We start from the raw sequence: 13,024 nt of genomic DNA, 5'->3' as shown, positions 1-13,024 counted from the left end.
GGCCACATGGGCTGTAGGGGTGTGCGCCTTGGCCTATATGGGCCAAGGGCACCAGCCCCAAGAGGCCCATGCGCCAAGAGATAAGGGAAAGGGAGAGTCCTAAAGGGGGAAGGCACCTCCGAGGTGCCTTGGGGAGGATGGACTCCTCCCTGGCCGCACCCTTCCTTGGAGGAAGGGCCAAGGATGCGCCCCCTCTCTCTTGGCCCTATATATAGTGGGGGGAGGGAGGGCAACAATATCTAAGCCCTGGCGCCTCCCTCTCCCTCCCGTGACACATCTTCCTCCTCCCGCAGCGCTTGGCGAAGCCCTGTTGGAATCCCGCTACTTCCACCACCACGCCGTCGTGCTGCTGGATCTCCATCAACCTCTCCTCCCCCCTTGCTGGATCAAGAAGGAGGAGACTTCGCTGCTCCGTACGTGTGTTGAACGCGGAGGTGCCGTCCGTTCGGCGCTAGGATCATCGGTGATTTGGATCACGACGAGTACGACTCCATCAACCCCGTTCTCTTGAATGCTTCCGCTCGCGATCTACAAGGGTATGTAGATGCACTCCTTCCCTCTCGTTGCTAGTAAACTCCATAGATTGATCTTGGTGATGCGTAGAAAATTTTGAATTTCTGCTACGTTCCCCAACAGTGGCATCATGAGCTAGGTCTATGCGTAGTTTCTATGCATGAGTAGAACACAAAGTAGTTGTGGGCGTCGATTTTGTCAATTTACTTGCCGTTACTAGTCTTATCTTGATTCGGCGGCATCGTGGGATGAAGCGGCCCGGACCGACCTTACACGTACACTTACGTGAGACAGGTTCCACCGACTGACATGCACTAGTTGCATAAGGTGGCTAGCGGGTGTCTGTCTCTCCCACTTTAGTCGGATCGGATTCGATGAAAAGGGTCCTTATGAAGGGTAAATAGAAATTGGCATATCACATTGTGGCTTTTGCGTAGGTAAGAAACGTTCTTGCTAGAATCCCATAGCAGCCACGTAAAACATGCAACAACAATTAGAGGACGTCTAACTTGTTTTTGCAGGGTATGCTATGTGATGTGATATGGCCAAAAGGATGTGATGAATGATATATGTGATGTATGAGATTGATCATGTTCTTGTAATAGGAATCACGACTTGCATGTCGATGAGTATGACAACCGGCAGGAGCCATAGGAGTTGTCTTAATTTATTGTATGACCTGCGTGTCAATGAAAAACGCCATGTAATTACTTTACTTTATCGCTAACTGTTAGCCATAGTAGTAGAAGTAATAGTTGGCGAGACAACTTCATGAAGACACAATGATGGAGATCATGATGATGGAGATCATGGTGTCATGCTGGTGACGAAGGTGATCATGCCGCGCCTCAAAGATGGAGATCAAAAGGCGCAAGATGATATTGGCCATATCATGTCACTTTATGATTTGCATGTGATGTTTGTCATGTTTACATCTTATTTGCTTAGAACGACGGTAGCATAAATAAGATGATCCCTCACTAAAATTTCAAGAGACGTGTTCCCCCTAACTGTGCGCCGTTGCGAAGGTTCGTTGTTTCGAAGCACCACGTGATGATCGGGTGTGATAGATTCTAACGTTCGAATACAACGGGTGTTGACGAGCCTAGCATGTACAGACATGGCCTCGGAACACATGCGAAACACTTAGGTTGACTTGACGAGCCTAGCATGTACAGACATGGCCTCGGAACACAAGAGATCGAAAGGTCGAACATGAGTCGTATAGTAGATGCGATCAACATGGAGATGTTCACCGATGATGACTAGTCTGTCTCACGTGATGATCGGACACGGCCTAGTTTGACTCGGATCATGTATCACTTAGATGACTAGAGGGATGTCTATCTGAGTGGGAGTTCATTAAATAATCAGATGAACTTCATTATCATGAACATAGTCAAAAGGTCTTTGCAAATTATGTCATAGTTTACGCTTTAGCTCTAGTGTTTAAGATATGTTCCTAGAGAAAATTTAGTTGAAAGTTGATAGTAGCAATTATGCGGACTGGGTCCGTAAACTGAGGATTGTCCTCATTGCTGCACAGAAGGCTCATGTCCTTAATGCACCGCTCGGTGTGTTGAACCTCAGCGTCGTCTGTAGATGTTACGAAACATCTGGCATACACGTTTTGATAACTACGTGATAGTTCAGTGCGTAATGCTAATGGTTTAGAATTGTGGCACCAGAGACGTTTTTGAAACGTCACAGAACATATGAGATGTTCCGAAGACTGAAATTGGGATTTCAGACTAGTGCCCACGTCAAGAGGTATGAGACCTCTGACGAGTTTCTTAAGCCTGCAGACTAAGGGAAGCTCAATCGTTGAGCATGTGCTCAGATTGTCTGAGTGCCACAATCACTTGAATCGAGTGGGAGTTAATCTTCCAGATGAGATAGTGATGGTTCTCCATAGTCACTGCCACCAAGCTATTAGAGCTTCGTGATGAACTATAACATATCAGGGATAGACATGATGATCCTTGAGCAACTCGTGATGTTTGACACCGCGAAAGTAGAGATCAAGAAAGAGCATCAATTGTTGATGGTTGGTAAAACCACTGGTTTCTAGAAGGGCAAGGGCAAAAGGGATACTTCATGAAACAGCAAATCATTTGCTGCTCTAGTGAAGAATCCCAAGGTTGAACCCAAACCCGAGACTAAGTGCTTCTGTAATGAGGGGAACGGTCACTGAAGCAGAACTACCCTAGATACTTGGTAGATGAGAAGGCAGACAAGGTCGACAGAAGTATATTGGATATACATTATATGAATGTGTACTTTACTAGTACTCCTAGCAGCACCGGGGTATTAGATACCGGTTCGGTTGCTAAGTGTTAGTAACTCGAAATAAAAGTTGCGGAATAAACGGAGACTAGCTAAAGGTGAGATGACGATATGTGTTGGAAGTGTTTCCAAGGTTGATGTGATCAAGCAGCGCATGCTCACTCTACCATCGAGATTTGGTGTTTCGTTGAGCATGATTGGATTATGTTTATCGCAATACGGTTATTCATTTAAGGAGAATAATGGTTACTCTGTTTATTTGAATAATACCTTCAATGGTCTTGCACCTAAAATGAATCTCGATCGCAGTGATACACATGTTCGTGCCAAAAGATATAAAATAGTAATGATAGTACCACATACTTGTGGCACTGCCATTTGAGTCATATTGGTATAGAATGCATGAAGAAGCTCCATGTAGATGGATCTTTGGACTCAGTCGTTTTTGAAAAGATTGAGACATGCGAACCATGTCTATTGGTATATATGCGTGAAGAAACTCCATGCAGATGGATCGTTTGTACTCACTTGATTTTGAATCACTTGAGACATGCAAATCATACCACAGGGGCAAGATGACTGAAAGGCCTCGTTTTCAGTAAGATGGAACAAGAGAGCAACTTGTTGGAAGTAATACATTTGATGTGTGCAGTCCAATGAGTGCCGAGGCACGCAGTGGATATCGATATGTTCTTACTTCACAGATGATTTGAGTAGATGCTGAGTGTATTTACTTGATGAAACACAAGTCTGAATTATTGAAAGGTTCAAGTAATTTCAGAGTGAAGTTGAAGATCGTCGTGACAAGAGGATAAAATGTCTATGATATGATCATAGAGATATCGGAGTTACGAGTTTGGCACACAATTAAGGCATTGTGGAAAGTGTTTCACAATTAATACCGCCCGGAACACCACAATGTGATGGTGTGTCCGAACATCATAACTGCACCCTATTGGATATGGTGCATACCATGATGTCTCTTATCGAATTACCACTATTGTTTATGGGTTAAGCATTAGAGACAACCACACTCACTTTAAATAGGGCACCACGCAATTCCGTTGAGACAACAACGTTTAGAGAAACCTAAGTTGTCGTTTCTTAAAAGTTTGGGGCTGCGATGCTTATGTGAAAAAGTTTCAGGCTGATAAGCTCAAACCCAAAGCGGATAAATGCATCTTCATAGAATACCCAAAACAGTTGGGTATACCTCCTATTTCAGATCTGGAAACAAAAGTAATTGCTTCTAGAAACGAGTCCTTTCTCGAGGAAAAGTTTCTCTCGAAAGAATTGAGTGGGAGGATGGTGGAGACTTGACAAGGTTATTGAACCGTCACTTCAACTAGTGTGTAGCAGGGCACAGGAAGTTGTTCCTGTGGCACCTACACCAATTGAAGTGGAAGCTTATGATAGTGATCATGAAACTTCGGACCAAGTCACTACCAAACCTCGTAGGACGACGAGGATGCGTACTACTTCAGAGTGGTACGTGATCCTGTCTTGGAAGTCATGTTGCTAGACAACAATGAACCTACGAGCTATGGAGAAGCGATGGTGGGCCCGGATTCCGACGAATGGCTCGAGGCCATGAAATCCGAGATAGAATCCATGTATCAGAACAAAGCACGGACTTTGGTGAACTTGCCCGATGATCGGCAAGCCATTGAGATAAATGGATCTTTAAGAAGAAGACGGACGTGGACGGTAATGTTACCGTCTATGAAGCTCGACTTGTGGCAAAGAGTATTTTCACAAGTTCAAGGAGTTGACTACGATGAGATTTTCTCATCCGTAGCGATGCTTAAGTCCGTCGGAATCATGTTAGCATTAGCTGCATTTATGAAATCTGGCAGATGGATGTAAAAAAAACAAGTTTCCTTACCAGTTTTCGTAAGGAAAGGTTGTATGTGATACAATCAGAAAGGTTTTGTCGATCCTAAGGATGCTAAAAGGTATGCTAGCTCTAGCGATCCTTCCATGGACTAGAGCAAGCATCTCAGAGTCAGAATATACACTTTGATGGAGTGATCAAAGTTTTTGGGTTTATACAAAGTTTGTTAGAAACTTGTATTTACAATAAAGTGAGTGGGAGCGCTACAACATTTCTGATAAGTATATGTGAATGACATTTTGTGATCCGAAATGATGTAAAATTTCTGGAAAGCATAAAGGGTTGTTTGAAAGGAGTTTTTCAAGGGAAGACCTGGATAAAACTGCTTACATATTGGGTATCAAGATCTATAGAGATAGATCAAGACGCCTGATGATACTTTCAAAGAACGCACACCTTGACATGATTTTGAAAGAGTTCAAAATAGATCAGCAAAGAAGGAGTTCTTGGCTGTGTTACAAGGTGTGAGTATTGAGTAAGACTCAAGACCTGACCACAGCAGAACAGAGAGAAAGGACGAAGGTCGTCCCCTATGCTTTAGACGTAGGCTCTACAATATGTTATGCTGTGTACTGCACATGAAGTGTGCCTTGCCATGAGTTGGTCAAGGGGTACAATAGTGATCCGGGAATGTATCACATGACAGCAGTCGAACTTATCCTTAGTATCTAGTGGACTAAGGAATTTTCTCGATTATGGAGGTGAAAAGGAGTTCGTCGTAAAGGGTTACGTCGATGCGAACTTTGACACTAATCCGGATGACTCTGAGTAGTAGACCGGATTCGTATAGTAGAGCAGTTATTTGAAATGGCTCCAAGTAGCGCATGGTAGCATCCACAAGATGACATAGATATTCGTAAAGCACACACGAATCTGAAAGGTTCAGACCTGTTGACTAATAACCTCTCTCACAAGCATAACATGATCAAACCAGAACTCATTGAGTGTTAATCACATAGTGATGTGAACTAGATTGTTGACTCTAGTAAACTCTTTGGATGTTGGTCACATGGTGATGTGACCTGTGAGTGTTAATCACATGGTGATGTGAACTAGATTATTGACTCTAGTGCAAGTGGGAGACTGTTGGAAATATGCCCTAGAGGCAATAATAAATTGGTTATTATTATATTTCCTTGTTCATGATAATCGTTTATTATCCATGCTAGAATTGTATTGATAGGAAACTCAGATACATGTGTGGATACATAGACAACACCATGTCCCTAGTAAGCCTCTAGTTGACTAGCTCGTTGATCAATAGATGGTTACGGTTTCCTGACCATGGACATTGGATGTCGTTGATAACGGGATCACATCATTAGGAGAATGATGTGATGGACAAGACCCAATCCTAAGCCTAGCACAAGATCGTGTAGTTCGTTTGCTAAGAGCTTTTCTAATGTCAAGTATCATTTCCTTAGACCATGAGATTGTGCAACTCCCGGATACCGTAGGAATGCTTTGGGTGTACCAAATGTCACAACGTAACTGGGTGGCTATAAAGGTGCACTACAGGTATCTCCGAAAGTGTCTGTTGGGTTGGCACGAATCGAGACTGGGATTTGTCACTCCGTGTAAACGGAGAGGTATCTCTGGGCCCACTCGGTAGGACATCATCATTATGTGCACAATGTGACCAAGGAGTTGATCACGGGATGATGTGTTACGGAACGAGTAAAGAGACTTGCCGGTAACGAGATTGAACAAGGCATCGGGATACCGACGATCGAATCTCGGGCAAGTACTATACCGATAGACAAAGGGGATTGTATACGGGATTGATTGAATCCTCGACATCGTGGTTCATCCGATGAGATCATTGAGGAGCATGTGGGAGCCAACATGGGTATCCAGATCCCGCTGTTGGTTACTGACCGGAGAGTCGTCTCGGTCATGTCTGCATGTCTCCCGAACCCGTAAGGTCTACACACTTAAGGTTCGGTGACGCTAGGGTTATAGAGATATTATTATGCGGTAACCCGAAAGTTGTTCGGAGTCCCGGATGAGATCCCGGACGTCACGAGGAGTTCCGGAATGGTCCGGAGGTAAAGATTTATATATGGGAAGTCTTATTTTGGTCGCCGGAAAGGTTTCGCGCATTATCGGTATTGTACCGGGAGTGCCGAAAGGGGTCCGGGGGTCCACCAGCCCCGGGGGGCCACATGGGCTGTAGGGGTGTGCGCCTTGGCCTATATGGGCCAAGGGCACCAGCCCCAAGAGGCCCATGCGCCAAGAGATAAGGGAAAGGGAGAGTCCTAAAGGGGGAAGGCACCTCCGAGGTGCCTTGGGGAGGATGGACTCCTCCCTGGCCGCACCCTTCCTTGGAGGAAGGGCCAAGGCTGCGCCCCCCCTCTCCCTTGGCCCTATATATAGTGGGGGGGAGGGAGGGCAGCAATATCTAAGCCCTGGCGCCTCCCTCTCCCTCCCGTGACACATCTCCCTCCTCCCGCAGCGCTTGGCGAAGCCCTGTTGGAATCCCGCTACTTCCACCACCACGCCGTCGTGCTGCTGGATCTCCATCAACCTCTCCTCCCCCCTTGCTGGATCAAGAAGGAGGAGACGTCGCTGCTCCGTACGTGTGTTGAACGCGGAGGTGCCGTCCGTTCAGCGCTAGGATCATCGGTGATTTGGATCACGACGAGTACGACTCCATCAACCCCGTTCTCTTGAACGCTTCCGCTCGCGATCTACAAGGGTATGTAGATGCACTCCTTCCCTCTCGTTGCTAGTAAACTCCATAGATTGATCTTGGTGATGCGTAGAAAATTTTGAATTTCTGCTACGTTCCCCAACATAAACCTACGCCGGCCACACGTCCATTCACGAGCGGGCTGGCATTAAACACAACGCCGGGCAAACTCCTCCCGACCGCCCGCTATTTAAAGGAGGCAAGACGCCAGGCAAGAATAGCATCACTCCGCCGCTCCCCATCTTCTTCTTCCACCATTTTTTCCACCCTTTCGTTGTCATTCGACGAGCAGGAAGAGCAGCAATTCTTCGCATAAAAATCGGCTGGGTGGCCAACTGGGCCGGCAGGATACGAGCAAGGCAGCTCGCTGCTCCACCTCCCTTGCCAAGCCCGGAGTGCGTGGTTCAGCAACTCCCCGCTCCAAGCTAGCTCTCGGAGAGTGGCGAGTTGCTCCAGGCCGGCACATGGGGAAGCACGCCAGCGCGGGCATTGTCGTTGCTGTAGACGACGCCACATTGTACCGCGCCTCCCGTGCCTGTGCCCGTGCCATCCACCGTCAACGCGCGTAGCCGCACCCTGCCGGCAGAGAAAGAAGCTGGTTGTGCGGAGATCAAAGAGTCGATGGCCAGCGCCCGCGTCCGCCGCCAACATCGAGGGAAAGTAGAACACGGGAGGTTGTCGCCGCTTGCGTCCCAGGAAGGCCAACACCGACGTGTTGTTGGCTTGTACAACCGGTGACATGTCCGGTTCTTTATCTCATACCATCCTGGGCCCCGTGTGGGCTCCACGGAAGCACCCTTCCCCTCTGACTGAAGCATGCTCTTTGCCACTTTGATGAGCGGCACTGTTGGACATAGGGAAGATACGGGGAAAGAATATGCCTCCAGGACTTGGGCTGTCGGACATGGGAAAGACAAAGGGATCCGTCGTGGCTGGCCGTAGACTAATGTAGTGTACCCGTGTCATGGGAGTGGAGCTCCGCGCGACCGTACTTTCACATAGTTTTACCTTTTTAGTTAAAATATGACCAAAATATAAATGTTTTCATCCGGTTTGTATTAAATCAATTGTGTTTGCACGATTTTCATCCAGTTTATTGCAAAAGTGTTTGAAATGTATGCGGGCAACATTGGATGATGGTGATGACCCACAAGTATAGGGGATCTATCGTAGTCCTTTCGATAAGTAAGAGTGTCGAACCCAACGAGGAGCAGAAGGAAATTACAATCTGTTTTCAGTAAGGTATTCTCTGCAAGCACTGAAATTATCGGTAACAGATAGTTTTGTGATAAGGTAATTCGTAACGGGTAACAAGTAACAAAAGTAAACAAGGTGCAACTAGGTGTCCCAATCCTTTTTGTAGCAAAGGACAAGCCTGGACAAACTCTTATATAAAGGAAAACGCTCCCGAGGACACATGGGAGTTATCGTCAAGCTAGTTTTCATCATGCTCATATGATTCGTGTTCGTTACTTTGATAATTTGATATGTGGGTGGACCGGTGCTTGGGTACTTCCCTTCCTTGTACAAGCATCCCACTTATGATGAACCCCTTCGCAAGCATCCGCAGTTATGAAAGAAGAATTAAGGTAAACCTAACCATAGCATGAAACATGTGGATCCAAATCAGCCCCTTACGAAGCAACGCATAAACTAGGGTTTAAGCTTCTGTCACTCTAGCAACCCATCATCTACTTATTAATTCCCAATGCCTTCCCCTAGGCCCAAATAATGGTGAAGTGTCATGTCGTCGACGTTCACATAACACCACTAGAGGAAAGACAACATACATCTCATCAAAATATCGAACGAATACCAAATTCACATGACTACTTATAACAAGACTTCTCCCATGTCCTCAGGAACAAACGTAACTACTCACAAATCATATTCATGTTCATAATCAGAGGGGTATTAATATGCATAAAGGATCTGAACATACGATCTTCCACCGAATAAACCAACTAGCATCAACTACAAGGAGTAATAACACTACTAGCAACCCACAGGTACCAATATGAGGTTTTGAGACAAAGATCGGATACAAGAGATGAACTAGGGTTTGAGAGGAGATGGTGCTGGTGAAGATGTTGATGGAGATTGACCCCCTAGTGATGTGAGGATCGATGGTGATGACGATGGTGACGATTCCCCCCTCCCGGAAGGATGTTTCCCCGGCAGAACAGCTCCGCCGGAGCCCTATTGGTTCTGCCCAGGTTCCGCCTCGGGAGGGCGGCGCTTCGTCCCGAAAGATTCCTTCTCCTTTTTCCAGGGCAAAAGACACCTTATACCAGAAGATGGGCATCGGGGGGCTTCCAGGTGGCCCACGAGGCAGGGGGCGCGCGCAGGGGGGTAGGGCGCGCCCTCCACCCTCGTGGACAGTGGGTGGCCCCCCTTTGGTGCTTTCTCCGCCCCATATTTTTAATATATTCTAAAACTTACTCTCGTGGAGTTTCAGGACTTTTGGAGTTGTGCAGAATAGGTCTCTAATATTTGCTCCTTTTCCAGCCCCGAATTCCAGTTGCCGGCATTCTCCCTCTTCATGTAAACCTTGTAAAATAAGAGAGAAAAGGCATAAGTATTGTGACATAATGTGTAATAACAGCCCATAATGCAATAAACATCGATATAAAAGCATGATGCAAAATGGACGTATCAACTCCCCCAAGCTTAGACCTCGCTTGTCCTCAAGCGGAAGCCGATATCAAAAAATATGTGCACAAGTTTAGAGATAGAGGTGTCGATAAAATAAAATACGGACATGAGGGCATCATGGTCATTCTTAGAATAGCATCATATACATTGTCATATGATTTCTTATGCTAAAGTAACAATCTATTCACAATGTAAAGTATGAATCAGAAACTTCATTGGAAACTAACAAACTATAATCTCAGTCATTGAAGCAATTGCAATTTATCATAACATCAGAAAGAGTCAATATAAGAGCTTTTCAGCAAGTCCACATACTCAACTATCATTTAGTCTTTCACAATTGCTAACACTCACGCAATACTTATGGGTATGAAGTTTTAATCGGACACAGAGAAAGATAGGGGCTTATAGTTTCGCCTCCCAACCTTTTACCTCAAGGGTAATGTCAACAATAATGCTTTATGAAAACCCACATCCAATTGGATATATATATATATATATATATATATATATATATATATATATCAGGATCTTTCCAACACATAGTGCTTGCCAAAGGATAAAGTGTAAAAAGGAAAGGTGAAGATCACCATGACTCTTGTATAAGGTATAAGACAAAAAATAAAAGATAGGCCCTTTGTAGAGGGAAGCAGAGGTTTTCATGTGTTTTTATGGTTGGATGCACAAAATCTTAATGCAAAAGAACGTCACTTTATATTGCCACTTGTGATAGGGACCTTTATTATGCAGTCCGTCGCTTTTATTTCTTCCATATCACAAGCTCGTATAAAGCTTATTTTCTCCACACTAATAGATCATACATATTTAGAGAGCAATTTTTATTGCTTGCAACAATGACAACTTACTTGAAGGATCTTACTCAATCCATAGGTAGATATGGTGGACTCTCATGGCAAAATTGGGTTTAAGGATATTTGGAAGCACAAGTAGTATCTCTACTTGGTGCAAAGAATTTGGCTAGCATGAGAGGGAAAGGCAAGCTCAACATGTTGGATGATCCATGACAATATAATTTATTTCGAATATAAGAAAACATAACACATACGTTGTCTTCCTTGTCCAACATCAACTTTTTAGCATGTCATATTTTATATGAGTGCTCACAATCATAAAAGATGTCCAAGATAGTATATTTATATGTGGAAACCTCTCTTTCTTTATTACTTCCTATTAATTGCAACGATGACCAAAACTATGTTTGTCAACTTTCAACAACTTTTATTCATCATACTCTTTATATGTGAAGTCATTACTCTCCATAAGATCAATATGATCTCTTTATTTCTTTTTGTTCTTTCTTTTCTTTTATTACCTCAAGATCATAGCAAGATAGCAAAGCCCTCAACTCAAAACTAATCTTTATTATATATAGCTCACGGACTCGATTACATAGATAAGGATCAACACAAAAATTCAAAGCTAGATCATACTAAACTTTATTCTACTAGATCAAGATATAACCAAAAGGATCGAACTAAGAAAAACAGTAAAGATAGGAGTGTGATGGTGATACGATACCGGGGCACCTCCCCCAAGCTTGGCAGTTGCCAAGGGAGTGCCCATACCCATGTATGTCTCTTTCTTCGGAGGTGGTGATGATGGAGCTGTTGATGATGTAGTGTCGCACATCGAGCGTAGGAGATCCTCCAATTGCGGATAATGCCCTTGAGTGCGGTGATATGCTCCTTCAACAAAATATTTTCACGTGTGAGATACTTGTTTTGTATGCGAGCTAACTCAATCATCTTGAAAGCTTCAATCTCAGTTGGGGTGAGATGATTGTAGTGAGGTTGAGAGAAGCCTTCTTCTTCTACTGTTGGCACTTGCTCCTTTGCGGCCTCCCTGATCTTGTCACCTTCCTTGATTTCCCCGATTTCTTCTCGCTTCGTCTCTATCTTCATTAACCAAGCATCATCGCCTACATCGTTGGAGGAGGGGGACGACATATTGCTCTAATCTGCAACAGAAACAACTCAAAACAAAAGCAAAGGAATTTTTCGTGGTACGGTGGTCAAAACCTTCGGGAGATTATATAATGATTTTTTACCGACCAAAAGAAGTATCATGTAAGAAAACGGAGTCCGGAGGGCACACGAGGTGCCCACGAGGCAGGCGGCGTGCCCAGGGGGTAGGGCACGCCCTCCACCCTCGTGGACGCCTCGTGTCCTTCCCGGACTACTTATTATTTTCCAATTTTCTTAAATATTCCAAAACGGAGAAAAATTGCTATAAGAACTATTTTGGAGTTGGTTTACTTACCGTACCACATACCAGTTCCTTTTCGGAGTCTGAAATGTTCTGGAAACTGTCCCTTATGTATTCCTCCGGGGCTACGGTTTCAATAACATTAGTTTCAACATTTATGGGATTACCTGAGATATAATGTTTGATTATTTGACCGTTCACCACCTTTGGATTTGTGCCTTCAAAGTTGTTGATTTTTATGGCACCGGAACGATAGACCTCCTCGATAACGTAAGGACCTTCCCATTTAGAGAGAAGTTTTCCTGCAAAAAATCTTAAACGAGAGTTGTATAACAAAACATAATCACCTACATTAAACTCACGCTTTTGTATCCTTTTGTCATGCCATCTTTTAACTTTTTCTTTAAACAGTTTGGCATTCTCATAGGCCTGGTGATAACCCACAAGTATAGGGGATCGCGACAGTTTTCGAGGGTAGAGTATTCAACCCAAATTTATTGATTCGACACAAGGGGAGCCAAAGAATATTCTCAAGTATTAGCAGTTGAGTTGTCAATTCAACCACACTTGGAAAACTTAATATCTGCAGCAAAGTATTTAGTAGCAAAGTAGTATGGAAGTAACGGTAACGGTGGCAAAAGTAATAGTAGCAGTTTTGTAGTAATTGTAACAGTGGCAACGGTAAAGTAACTAAGCAAAGATCAATATGTGAAAAGCTCGTAGGCATTGGATCAGTGATGGATAATTATGTCGGATGC

The sequence above is a fragment of the Triticum aestivum genome, chromosome 2D (genome assembly GCF_018294505.1).
Source record: "Triticum aestivum cultivar Chinese Spring chromosome 2D, IWGSC CS RefSeq v2.1, whole genome shotgun sequence".
NCBI lineage: Eukaryota > Viridiplantae > Streptophyta > Magnoliopsida > Poales > Poaceae > Triticum > Triticum aestivum.
Note: the sequence above shows the minus strand (reverse complement) of the source record.